This window comes from Nicotiana tabacum, chromosome 13 (assembly GCF_000715075.1).
Source record: "Nicotiana tabacum cultivar K326 chromosome 13, ASM71507v2, whole genome shotgun sequence".
Classification (NCBI taxonomy): Eukaryota; Viridiplantae; Streptophyta; class Magnoliopsida; order Solanales; family Solanaceae; genus Nicotiana; species Nicotiana tabacum.
Genome location: NC_134092.1, coordinates 90542411 through 90557295, shown reverse-complemented (window position 1 = coordinate 90557295; position 14885 = coordinate 90542411). Strand labels below are relative to the sequence as shown.

Sequence of the window (14885 nt, the reverse complement as noted above, 5' to 3'; positions counted from 1 at the left end):
CAGGTTATCGAGCTCAAGATACCGAGCTCGATTCAATATCAAGCTCGAGTCAATATCGAGTTATGACATGAAGTAGTATTATCAAACTCAAGAGTCAGAGACCAACCAATACCGAGCTCGAGTCAATATCGAGCTCGAGATCTAGAGATCGACCGATATCGAGACCGGACAAGATCGAGCTAAGAGATAAAGAGCCGTTATAGCTGCACCAGGGAGAGAATCTCGACGGGAATTAAGGAAAAGCTAATGAACTAATCCATCATGGGATCCCCACTATGTATTTTTTATTATATCCAAAGTATAATTCTTTCACTATATTAAAAATGTGTATTATTTTTGTAAAGGGACATTGAACATTCAGAGAAGAAAACATTGATACACTCTCATATTAAGAAGTTATTGAGATTTACACACACATAGTAAAGATTATCCTTCTTTGGGCTTTATATTTTGGTTCATCTTGTTCATATAAATATCATTCCCCACTCAATTTTATTTGGTTTTAATTCCATTTTACAATCAATATTCGATACATTTTACTTATTTTTTCCGGTTCGTATCAATTTATACCACGTGTCCTTAGAACCGCGTATAAATTCAACTCTATCCGTTTTTCGGGTAAACAACTGTGTAGGTGAATATCTTATTCTATTCATTGTGTGGCGAGATAGCCTTGATATGCCTCAAGCTAAATCCTATGTGCTCCATATTATTTATTTATTTATTTATTTATTTTTGTAACAGATTAACCAAATTTGGTGTTTAACAATAATCCGCTCTTCATAACTCTAGTTAACTTAAAATAATACAAACCTAAAAAGTTTTCCATTACTGTAAAATAATAATAACAAGAAATAATGTAGATCATGTCATTATTTAGTAATAATAACAAGAAATAATGTAGATCATGTCATTATTTAGTAATTAGTCTATACACAGGAATAAATGTACATTAGCTTGGAACATGCAACTTCTGCTAAAGCTTATAAGAACATGGAAGCCAATAACTAGTTTAATTGGTTTTGTTGACAAGTGAAAAATCACTCAAGCAGAGCTCAATGTCAGGTTCACTGCCATGAGTCATGATCAAAGCTTTGGCTGGAGGTAGATTCTTGATTTGCCTCAATCCTCCTACAACGGGAGGATAATATTTTTCTGGTAGCCATATTGCTTTAGGTGAAGAGGGGAGGAACCAGCTGGTGTAGCTGGCCTGCTTGTGAGGGGACTCACATTTCCTGATGGCCGGCCGTCCGCTGCCATGTTCTTATAGCCGATGCCACATTGTCACCAAAGATAACCGGTTTCATTGTTGACCCCATCTGCAAACATTTCCAATAATTAATGAACAATATTCAAGATTGTTTTCCTATTTAACTATGAAATAGGAGTCACCCTTTGATAGTTAATTGGATGAGTTTAGGTTAGCGTAAAGGATATTTATACATTTAGATCACTTATAATAACAACCTAACAAAATTAGTAACTGACATGCTACCACATGTTAAAATGAATCTTTACATTTACATTGTCAATATATACATTTAATGTAATGAATTTTTACATTGTCAATATATATATGCATATATTATTATATCCTGATTGAGTCATTGTTCAAAGGGACAGAGATTAAAAGTTGCAGTATTGAGAAGTGGAAATTGTATGAGAAATGCTACATATTAATTCGTTTCAAGATATATTGAACGAAAAAAGTAAAATAAGAAAAATTAATCCAGGAGAGAGGGAAGAGGATACCTGAGTAACCAAGGCATATAGCGGGAGAGTCACATAGCTACATGATGTTTTGTACTTCAATATCACACAAGAGAGGGTGATTCGTGTGATGTTCAATTTTCGCGTGCACTGATTATAGAAGGATCTGGTTCTTCTAAGTGTTCCTTATACTACTATTGCAGAAATAGTAAATGCGGAAAGTAAAGAACACAAGTATTTTTACGTGGAAAACACCCAGCTCAAAAGGTGAAAAAACCACGATTTACTACTCAGTAGGATTTTTCCCAATACTTCACTAAATCAATGAGCCAAAACATCATTTACAAAACTCTTTGTAAACCTAAGAATTAACTCTAATCTCGTTGTGGCAACCAACCTCTAACTGTTGCGACAACTTCAAGTTAACTCTAACTTGAATACTCAGAGTACCTAATACAATTACTTCTAGATAAAGCTGAAAGGTACAACTTGAAAACACCTACAACAATTGAACTAGAATAATAGATAGACGCTTGGAACTGGTTCATGTAGCTTCAGGTTCGCATACTTGATTCACACAAGAATTGTTTGCAAAATGCCTTGCTATTTTTCTCTCAACTCACGTTTAACTTCAGCGTTTGTGTGTGCCTGTAGAATGAGAATATCATGCAATATATAGAGTTAGTAGAATAAGAAATAACTAGAGTTCTAATACTACTCTTCCTTGGTACTGGAAGAGTTCTAGTTATCCTCAACTTCTAACTCCTCCCTTATCTTGGATAGTGTTCTATTTGAGTAAGGAATCATTCTCCTTATAAACTATGCAACCTTTTTGATCATGAAATATCAGATATAACAAGTTAAGCTTATCTCCTTCACGTGCATCCCTCATGCTCGAATCTGCTCGTGTCTGTGTACACAGGGGATGGACCTTGTTCATGCCTGAGTTCCTTTGTCAATCTTCAAAACAAACTTTACTTGGGCCAACAAATTCTCCCTTTTTGATAATGACAAACTCTGTGTTTTTCATAAGCGTAGGCCCTGTTTCGACTCAGCTCAACATCTATACAATATTAGAACATTTTACCTTTTTAAAGTCACTTATCATCAAGGATCAGGTTCATTAGGTTATAAACATCACAGTCCAAAGTTAAAGCACAACCTAATTCCCCCTTTTGGCATCATTGAAAAGTTGCATAATAATGTTAGATAACCAGATTTTAATAGAAATTACTCATGGCCACTAAGGCTACTTCAAATGCAATCATGGAGTCAAATATCATCGATCAATCTAAGGATATTAGCCATCTAAGAAATATCAACAAATAATTAGATCAAAAGTAGTGAATTTCATTGATTGATAAGATCCTACCATAAAGCATAAAAAGAAATAAAAACACTATATCATGAGCAAAAGGAGCAAAAAAATCCCAAACTGGGTCACTGGTTGATCTACACTAGGCTTGGGAAGGACCAGGTTCTTGGTTTTTTGGCTTGGAGTAGTTTCAAGATATCATGAAGAATGCCATCATTCTTCTCTTTTTCCTTTACAAGCTCAGCTCTGAGAGCATCTTTCTCAGTCTCCACCTCTGCTAACCTCTTCTTCAGCCTATCAATCTCAGCATCCTTAGCCCCACTTTCTTGCACCAAAGGCTCGCACTTTGCTATTCACTGGTACCTTTTTGGATAAATCAGGTTCTTTAGGAGTGGTTTGGACTTCATAGTCACAAGCAGTTAGAATATTTTTCCTTTAATGATCCTTGCTTGTACCAACCTCCTATTTTTTGATGGGTACCTTAAAGTGTGCAAGTACAACCGTGAGAATAAAGCCATATGGTATGACATGAGTTTTGGTGCCATTCGGAACCTATCAAGAAGTTGGATGATGAATCTAGGCCAATTTATTTGCCTCCCACTGTCCAAATATTCCATAAGGACCAGGGGTATGAATGTGGAAATGTACCTCCTTTCCTACCTTGACAACACACATTTGTTAACAAATTCGAACAGTACTTTGTGGGGTATTTTCATCTCACTTTTGTAAATAGCCTTGGGCTCAAGCTCTTCTTCATTTTCACCAAACTTCCTAGTAATGGCAAGGGCAGTAGGGAGATTCTCTAGACTTGGCCATTTGAGCTTCTTATAATCATTGTACCCTTCAGCAGGTACACCTAAGATCTCTCCCAATTCTTTATCATCAAAAGTCACTATCACCCTATTTATCACACTAGTGACCCTACCATCTTTGATCTCACAATTTTCCATGAACTCTACAATCTCAGGCCTGGCTAGCCTTCCATCCATCTGAAGGACCATGTCCTTCGAACCTTGCAATTGTAACTTCTCCAGCAGCAGTAATATACCTTCCTCCTCCAAGTCCCTAAGGAGTTTGACTTTCTGGATGGTTCTCTTCCCAAACTTAACCATCTTGTCCTTCTCAGCATCAGAATCTTCCTCTCCACTCCATTCTTCTCCCTCCACGATTTTCACTTTTCTTGATTTCAATGCAGGCCTGGTTCTTTTAGTCAAAGTATTTGGCTCAACAGACTTTTTTTTTGAAACATACTTCTTTGTGGAAGTCTTGAATTTCTTAGCCTTTGTAGTCATAACCTCCACCTCTTCTGTCTCATCTTCATCCTGAAGAACGAGGTCCATCTGGTCAATTTCAACAGCCTCAACAGGCTCAACCACTTTTTTTTTCCTTTAGCATCAGCTTTTCTCTTACTTTCTTCTAAGGCCTTTTCCAGTTCAGCCTCACTCTGCATCTTCTGATTCTTTGTAGCTCTTCCTCTTGTAGGAGGAATCTCTACAGGAATAGAAGATGCAGCTTTTCTCTTCTTGTTTGCCCTAGCAGTACAGGGAACTTTGACTCCTGAACCCCGTTTCTCTTTGGGATTGTAATTGTCAGTCACCTTTTGCAGTAATTCTTCGAGGGGTTCCTGCTCAGATTGAACAGGTTCTTGAGCCGTCTTCCCCAATCTAATTAACCCCTCAGCAGCTTCTCTAGACCTACTTCCCCTTTTTCTTTCACTCTCTGCTTTTTCATTCAATTCCTCAGTCCCTCCTTCCATAACTCTAATTTCTTCAGTCTGACCAACATGGGTGGGTAAAGATTCAGTCACTCCTTGTCCTATTCCCCTTACATCACCTTGAGCTCCCCCACTCTCATTTTTTTTTCTCCTTTTATTTTTACCACCCATTTTCTCAGACTCAGCAGTCTCTACCCTAGCCATTTTTCCTACCAGAACAAATCTAGTTTCCAGATTTTCTGTAGCTTCAGAGGTAACTTCAGATGTAACTTTAGGACCAGATTTTACCTGCTCTGTTTCATATGAAACAGTTTCTTCCCCCTCAAATGCAGATTTGAACGAGTCTTCAGATTTTTGGTGTTCAACTCTTTGACTTGCCCTTAACTGCTTATTAATTTTCTTTAGTTGTTCTTTTCCAGCAACAACCTTGTGAGCCAGCATCTTGACCCTCCCTTTCTTAAATGTGGGTGTGATTTCCTTGGGTGGTGATGAGAGATTCTCAGAGGGTTTGCCATTTTTTGTGTTTAGGAATTTGAGAAAATGAATTTGTGTGTGTTTGGAAGATGAGAGAAGAGAGAAATTCTTGACGGCTTGAAAATTGAGAATTGAAGAAACAATAAAGGCCAAATCAATTTAAAGAGGTGGAATTTAATTGGGTAACAACTACCTTTTCAGAAGTTCAGAATTTAATTGAGTTGACATTTGTGACTTTCCCTAGAATCTAGGCATTTATTGCATTTTTGGACTCCTTTGAATGAAACTGATTCATTTCGTAATGGATAAGCTTAAGGAGGTTAGGATTAAATGGGACTCTCCTCTTGATCATAATCCAAATATAATTATATCAAAATATGCAGAGTGGAGAATACGTAACGAGTATTCTTTATGAACCAGGTTCTTCACTAAGAAAGCTCTTGTGTAAATCTGAATTTTTCCAAGAAAATAGAGATAATATCATTAGAGATTTAATGAGTCATTTTAGCACATGACACAAGAATATATTGATGAAAGTATGAAACTAAGAAAAATCTAATCTAATTATATACAAAAATTCATAATTTTCTAATCAAGTTTTGAGTTAGAACTGCTTCCGTTTAGGTGATATTAATCATCCCTAATTCTAACCTATTCCTTTCAAAGTGATCTCTACTTAGAGCTTTTGTGAAGATGTCATCTATTTGCTTGTCAATAGCACAAAATTCCACAGTGATCAAACCCTTCTCATAATTGACCCTCAAAAAAGGATACCTAACATCTATGTGCTTAGTTCTCTTATGATGAACCGGGTTCTTGGTCATACTAATTACACTAGTGTTATTATAAAATATGGGGATACAACCTACATCAATTCCAAAATTTATTAATTTTTGTTTGATCCACAACAATTGAGCACAACATGAGGCAGCAGCAACATACTCAACTTCAGTAGTAGATAAGGCCATAAAATTTTGCTTTTTGGTGGCCCAAGATACAAGACATGAGCCAAGAAAGTGTGCCATACCTGAAGTGCTCTTTCTATCCACAAAAAAACCTGCATAATCAGTATCAGCATATCCCACTAGATTGAAATTACTACTTTTTGGATATCATAGACAAAGGTCAGTGGTGCGTTTTAGGCATCTCAAGATCCTCTTGACAGCAGTCAAGTGAGACTCATTTGGATTTGCCTGAAATCTAGCACAAAGGCCTACACTAAAAACAATGTCAGGTCTGCTAGCAGTGAGATACAACAAAGAGCCAATCATTCCTATATACAACTTCTGATCAACAGATGAACCAGGTTCATCTACATCCAATTTGTGGCTATTGCAATAGGAGTGTCAATTTCTTTGGAATCTTCCATTTTAGGCCTTTTAAGTAACTCTTTCACATACTTTTGCTAATGGATCATAGTTCCATTTGAATTTTATTTAATTTGTAAGCCTAAAAAGAAATTAAGCTCACCCATCATACTCATTTCAGTTTCACTCCCCATTAGTTTAGCAAATTCCTTACTTAACTTATCGGTAGTTTCTCCAAAGATTATATCATCAACATATATCTGAATTACCAAGAGATCTTTACCTTTTTCTTTAAAGAATAAAGTATTCTCAATTTTACCTCTCTTGTAGCCATGCTCAAGCAAGAATTTTGATAATCTTTCATACCATGCTATTGGAGCCCGCTTGAGCCCATAAAATGCCTTGTCAAGCTTGTACACATGATCAAGACATTTCTTGCTTTCAAAGCCCGAAGGTTGCTTGACAAACACTTCTTCTTTTAGATAACCATTGAGGAAGGCACTTTTGACATCCATCTTATGGAGAGTGAATTCCATATAAGCAGCAAAGGCTATGAGGAGTCTAATTGCCTCCAATCTTGCAACTGGAGCAAAAGTCTCATCATAGTCTATGCCCTCCTCTTTACTATATCCTTGAACAACCAATCTTGCTTTGTTCCTTGTAACTATTCCATCTTCATCAAGTTTGTTTCTGAATACCAATTTTGTGCCAATTATTGATCTGTCCTTGGGTCTTTGTACCAGATGCCAAACTTAACTTATCTCAAATTGGTTGAGTTCATCTTGCATTGCATTCACCCAGTCTGCATCCTGCAAAGCTTCAGCAACATTTTTAGGTTCCATAAGAGATAGAAAAGCGTCAAAAGCACAAAGATTCTTCAATGAAGATCTGATTTTAATTCCAGAAGTTGGATCAGTAATTATGTTCTCAATGGGATGAGAACTTTGATACTTGTAAGGTTTCACAACCAATTGATTTCCCTTAGATGTTCCTTCAATATATTGTTGCTGAGAAATAGGTTCATGAATAGGTTCCCTTGAGGTTTGAGGATCACTTCCCCTTTGTTCAGTTCCCCTTGTCAAGTTGCCCTGGGTGGAAGGACTTGTTCCATCACCTGTTCCTACTTCTGGTGCAGCTTCAGTTTGGGTTGTGGTTTCATTTGAGTTTCTCACCAGCCCAATTGTTTCATCATCATGTTCCTGTCTCTCAGAAAGAATGTTAGTTTCATCAAAAACCCACATGTACACTTTCTTCTACACACATAGTTCTTTTGTTATAAATCATATAAGCTTTACTATGTGAAGAATATCCCAAGAATACTCCCTCATCACTTCTGGGATCAAACTTGCCTAGGTATTCTTTACTATTATTGTGCCCAAAATATTTGGATCCAAATGCCCTAAGATGAGATATGTTTGTCTTTCTCCCTTTAAGTAACTCATAGGGAGTCTTCTCTACAAGAGGTCTAGTCATGTACCTATTTATGATGTAACATGCAGTGTTCACAGCTTCTGCCCAGAAACTATGGGGCAGTTTACTAGAAAGAGGCATAATCCTAGCCATATCTTCAAGTGTCCTATTCTTTATTTCAACTACTACATTTTGTTGTTGAGTTCTAGGAACAGAAAAATTATGATCTATGCTATGCTCATCACAAAATTCAGCAAATTTAGAATTCTCAAATTCAATACTATGATCATACCTAATTGATGCAAGTTGATTACCTAGTTGTTTCTAAGTTTTTCTAACAAAAGAAATGAACATGTCAAATGCTTCATCTTTAGATGTTAAAAACAATGTCCAAGTAAACTTAGAGTAATCATCAACAAGCACTATCACATATCTCTTACCACCTCTGTTGAATGTTCTCATTGGTGCACAAAGATCCATATGGACTAGTTCCATCGTCCTGGTGGTGCTTACCACTTTCTTGCTTTTAAAAGAGCATCTTACATGCTTCTTCCTTGTACAAGCTTCATAAACTTTATCTTTCTTGAATTAATGTTAGGCGGTCCTATCACTAAGTTCTTGGAGACTAGTTTATTAAGTTGACTTAGATTGGCATGTACAAGTCTCGTGTGCCAAAGGAGGGGATCGTTATCCAACACACTTAAGCAAGTGAGTTTATATTCTAAAAGGGTGGACAAATCTACAACATATATGTTGTTCACTCTTTTTCCCTGCAAAACAATCTTGTCAGTGGTACGAAGGTTAATCACAAAGCGTTTTGTAGAGGTGAACGCTACCATGTTACCTCTATCACACAATTGTGATACACTTATTAGACTGTACTTTAGTCCATCTATCAAGTAGACATTCTCAATAGAGTGAGAATAAGTCTTACCTACCTTTCCAACCCCAATGATCTCACCTTTATTCCCATTTCCAAAGGAGACATTACCTCCCTTAAGGTCCTCAAGTGAAAGGAACTGGTTCTTATTTCCTGTCATGTGCTTTGAGCAGCCACTATCCATGTACCATATTTGACTGCTCCCCTTCACTTGGACCTGCAAAAGGAAATCAGGGGTTAGTCTAAGAAACCCAAACTAGTTTGGGCCCTTTTCTATAAGCAAAAGGGTGAATCAAATTCTTTTTATCCCAACTTGGTACCTTATTCTTCCCTTGAACAAATTCTTTGTTCTTTTGACTTGCCTTTTCTTTTGCAGTGCATTCACTTTTATTGTGACCTGTTTTACCACAGCGTGTACAAATCTTGTTCTTAGGAAGTGTAAGGTACTTGCTTTTGGGATCCCATTTAGGTGCCAGATTCCTAAAGACAAGTCCTCTTCTGTTGCTACTATGGTGTTCCTGTAGCCATAAAAGTGCATCGGAGGACCTGATCCATTTACAAGTTTTGTCTAGCTCATGCTTGACCTTGCTTAGATCCTCATTTAGGATTCTTACCTTCTCATCCCTTTTATACAACTCATCTTTTATTTTTCCTACATTTTCTTCTAGAGTGATTTGTGTATGATCAACTGTCTTTTTACCTGTTCCTAATATCAGTTTTAGATTTTCAGATCTAAGTTCTAGAATAGTTGAGTCAAGTGCATGAACCTAGTTCTTTAATACAGTATTTTCACTTACAGTCTCATTAACCCTAAGTTCCAGGTTTTTGCACTTAGCCTTCAAAATCACACATTCTTTAGACAACTATTCCTTTTCATTGTTTATATCCTTAGATTCATCAATTAGTTCTAGAAGTAACTCAGATAACCGTTCTTTAGACAGCAATTTAATCTTGTCTTTGAGATGAATTACACTAACCTCAGTTTCTTCATCAAATTCTCCAATGGCCATAAGTGCTTGTTCATCTCCGTCATTATCATCTGAGCTTTCTCCCCAAGCAACGACCATAGCCTTGGTTGATCCTTTTCTTTTCTTGGGTTGAACCTGTTCCTTCTTCCTATTCCTTCATCCAGTTCTTTCCTTCTTCCATTCAATTTCCCATAAATGATAGTTCTTGATGTGGTGATCAATCTTTCCACACTTGTAGCAGCCATCATTGGTTTGCTTCTCGGAAGATTTTGACTTGCTATAGCTTCCACTTCTTGAAGAACCCTTTCCTCTCCTCAGGTACTTCTTGAAGTCCTTGGTGATCATAGCCATTTCAACATCTTCTAGATCAGAACCTTCAGTGATTCTGAGTGCCAACCTCCTTTCCTTCTTAGGTACATCCATTTTCATGGTCTGTCTCATAAGTTTATAAGCAGTAAGATTTCCAATTAATTAATCCAATGGGATAGTGGCAATGCTCTTTGATTCCTGAATGGCAGTGATTTTGCTTTCCCAAGTGATAGGAAAAACCCTTGTTAATATCTTTTCGACTCTGTCTTCTTTAGGAATAATCCTTCCAAGAAACTTTAACTTATTTGTCAAAGTAGTAAACCTTGTGTACATATCTTGGATGGTTTCTTCTTCCTTCATAGTAAAGTTCTCATACTGAGAATACAGTAGAGTTCCTCTGGATCTCTTCACCTGAGGTATTCCTTAATGAGCCACTTGTAGAGTATCCCAAATTTTCTTAGCAGTGGTACAGCTTTGGATTCTACTGTACTCATCTGGACCAAGTCCACAAACAAGTCATTTCTTGGCTTTAGCATTCTTCTCCCATTTCTTCAAGTCCTCAGCAGTGCAATCCACTCTTGTCTTTGGCACCTCTACTCCTTCAGCATTTATCTTCAAGGTAGCTAGTGGACCATAGGTGACAATGTCCCATAACTCATAGTCCTCTCCTATAATGTGATCTCTCTTTCTGTTTTTCCACCAAGAGTAGTACTGGCCATTGAAGAGTGGTGGCCTTACAGTGGATTGCCCTTCCCAGTTTCCAGGTGGTTCACTCATCTTGATCTTCTCCTAAGGTGTTAGCCTCTTTAAGGAGAATCCGCTCTGATTATAGAAAGACCTAGTTCTTCTAGAAAGACCTAGTTCTTCTAGAAAGACCTAGTTCTTCTAAGTGTTCCTTATACTACTGTTGCAGAAATAGTAAATGCGGAAAGTGAAGAACACAAGTATTTTTACGTGAAAAACACCAGGCTCAAAAGGTGAAAAAATCACGACCTACTACTCAGTAGGATTTTCTTCAACACTTCACTAAATCAATAAGCCAAAACAACATTTACAAAACTCTTTGTAAACCTAAGGATTAACTCTAATCCCGTTGTGGCAACCAGCCTCTAACTGTTGCGACAACTTCAAGTTAACTCTAACTTAAATACTCAGAGTACCTAATATAATTGCTTCTAGATAAAGCTGAAAGGTACAACTTGAAAACACCTACTACAATTGAACTAGAATAAAAGACAAACGCTTGGAACTGGTTCTTCTATCTAGTTCATGTAGCTTCAGGTTCGCACCCTTGATTCACACAAGAATTGTTTGCAAAATGCTTTGCTATTTTGCTCTCAACTCATGTTTGACTTCAACGTTCGTGCGTACCTGTAGAATGAAAACATCCTGCAATATATAGAGTTAGTAGAATAAGAAATAACTAGAGTTCTAATGCTACTCTTCCTTGGTGGATGAGTTCTAGTTATCCTCAACTTCTAAATCCTCCCTTATCTTGGATAGTGTTCTCTTTGAGTAAGGAGTCCTTCTTCTTATCAATTATACAACCTTTTCGATCAGGAGATATCAGATATAACAAGTTAAGCTTATCTCCTTCACGTGCATCTCTTATGCTTGAATCTGCCCGTGTCTGTGTATACAGGGATGGACATGATTCATGCCTGAGTTCCTTTGTCAATCTTCAAAATAAACTTCACTTGGGACAAACACTATAGAGCACTTGAATGAGAGCCCTAATAAGATCAAAATGCATCAATAATATGCTCCTTAATTTATGGCCACATGCAATAAGGGGGAATATTAAAAGGGATGAATGAGGATTTAGTCTTTGTTTTGTTAGGTAAAAGTAGAAAGTTATACCATTAGAATTATATAATGAATTTTTCCCCAACTCTTGTTACTAGTAAGAAGCTCACCCCCATGGAGAGTGATATGGCTATGTCTGTCGCATTCTTGTGGAAGTAAGATGGTAAATTAAATTTCCACTGCAAAAGTACGAATAATGGTTAGGATTAAAAACCTTTCACGGTAGAGCAGTCTATATACATGTGTCAGTTTTAATATCCAAGAAACAGTGAAACAAGAAAGAAATTATTGTTTCCTCTTTCTTTCTTTCTTTTTTTTTTTTTTTTTTTATATATCTTTTGGGGGGGGGGGGGGGATTGGTTGGAGGTCTTAAAATAATATACTAAAACTTGTAATTTAGTCCTAACATGGACCCATTATGAATTTTTATCTTGCGGGAGATCCATGCCGCATGAGGAATGAGTCAGTGCACTAAACTTTAAATTTGTCTAGAATGTATCATATTCATCTTTTGTTAAATATGTAGATCCACTGAATTGAAAATCATCAAAAAGGAAGTTCTTATTTAATGTTGTTGACTCTGTTGGCAGATTAAGTTAAAGTTTACATTGTTGCGTACGTTACCATTCGTTGTCCCAATTCCATCCTCGACCACACCTCATCCTACCCTTAAAGGAAGGAAAGCGAAAGAAAATGAAACATGTAGAAATACTTACCCAGCTCCAAGCAAAGAAAGCAAGTTGTTATGCACTCTGCAAAACCAAAAAAAAACCGACAAAAATATTTGAATTATCAAAGTATCAATAGTCATATTGAAGTAGTAATATTGTCAGAACAATTTTCATCTTAGTCATGCCACATATTATTATTATAACTATTCTAAGCAATAGAATGTGAAATTACTCAAGTATTATTAATTCATAGTTACCTGAAAGAGAACAAAGTGAATCAAGAAGAGTAAAAGAGCAGGGCGATTGAACCAAAAAAGATCATCCCCTGGTTCAACTAATGGTGTCCCCTTCACAATATCTCCTCTTTCTTGAATTCTTAGTCCCATTTTTGTTATGATCACTTGCAATTTTGTGCCCACCAGTAGTATTATCTGCAAATATATTCCACTATTACTTTAGACAAGTAAGTTGTACGTCCCACATAAAACCCTAATCAATTTTTAGAATTAGATAATTAAATTAAAAAAAAGGGGGGGGGGGGGGGAGAGGATGGAATGACTTACAATTAGGGGAATGATTGGTAGCCAATAGTATGAATACCAACTTGAGGAACTAGAAGTCTTTTTTATTAGTCGAAAATTAAGCATGGACAAGGGAGATGCATGAAATAAAATATAAAAATAGGGTATTGCAAGAAAGAATGAGCAGCTCAAAGTGGGGTCATTCTTGAGAATTTTTAAGAGTTTGGTCATTTTCAATTGTTTGATGATTGATCCAATTTTATGCAACAATTGTTAAAGGGACCATTATAGTGCTGCCAAAATTGATCCAGTTTTCTGTGTCTACATCTACAAGAATGGGTCAAAATCATATTGTCCGGGGCTAGATCCAGTAATGTTTTGTTTCTACTGATATTTAAATTCCGATCTTAGGTGGTTTTCACTGATTTCATTAAAAGTAAGGGCTACACCTTTTGGTAACTAGCTAGATTTGAGTAAGAATCGTTTTTGTCTCACTTGTATTTAAGCTGCCTAAATCTAACCTTAACTACTCATTTGCCACCACTAGTTACAATAACCATGCCAAAGAAAAGTCTCTAATTAAAGGAAACAAGCTTACCATTGGTATTTGTCAGAAAGTGAATAATATATACGAGTACATTATTTTATTATTTGAAGAAAATAAGGTGTAGTAAGAGAAGAATCGTAATAGTTATGAGAATATATGATTAACTAACTAACCTTATCCCCACGACATCTGCGAAATCTTCTTCAAGTGCTCTATTGATATACAACTGAAAATCGAAATTCTTTTCTCGCTGAGGTGCTAAATGTGCCTGCCATAATTATCCAAGTCATCAGATCAAATTATGATGGGGGCTAAAACTTTTATAAGTAGCTCAAAACTTATGTTACTCGGACTCTTTAAAAATGTTGTTGGGTGCGTGTCAGATCCTCCAAATTTAGTGCATTTTTGGAGGATCCGACACGGGTACGTGATCACTTTTGGAGAGTACGAACAACATAGCTCAAAACTGAATTTTCCATAACTGATATTTTTAAGTTGCACCAAACTTACCATAACAAAGCCATGTCTGAGGGTAAGATAATCTACTTTTTCAACTGATGCATAGAACTGTCTGAAGAAACAAACCTAGAACAAGCCATGATCCCATTAATCAAAACAAATATTTTTATTTTAAAAAAAAATACTAGCTTTTATTGAAGAAAATATATAAAAGGAATAGAAAAAGATTGCAGCTAGATCATACTATCCAGAGAAGAATTGGCGAGTTGCTCCAGAAATGCAAATGTCTACGTCCAAATGATGTTTCCCTTGCAAATCTATATCTCTCAGGATCTGCAACAAATAAAAGGCCACATATGTTTTTGTTAGGATCGAAAATCCAGGTAGTACAGAATTTAGCCAAACAACGGTATAATGACAATAACAAAGACAATGGAAGTTAATAATAACGGCAATTAAAGAATATAAACAAAACACAAATTTAACGTGGTTCGGTCAAGGTGACCTACTTCCACAAGCGGAGAAGAGCAATTTTACTATACCAACAAGAGTACAAAATTAGAGTAAATACTCTAATTAATCCCAAATACCCCAAGAGAATAACCTCACAAGATCACTCCAAAGAAAGGGTTCACACAAGTGTTTCCCAACACTCACTCTCTTACAAAATACTCTATAATGAAATAAAGGAGGGGAAAGAAAGACAAAAGTGAAAAGCTCTTGAATTGGTGTGTTTTCAAATGAGGAGAAACTCCTCTATTTATAGCAAGAAATCCTTGGCCTAATAATAGATA

At 36.4% G+C, this 14885-nt stretch overlaps 1 pseudogene; it reads right to left on the bottom strand.

Moving 5' to 3' along the window:
* Nucleotides 1–1012: 1012 nt before the first annotated feature.
* The window catches only part of LOC107787757 (MLO-like protein 2), a 33180-nt pseudogene continuing 19307 nt past the window's right edge, over nucleotides 1013–14885 (bottom strand).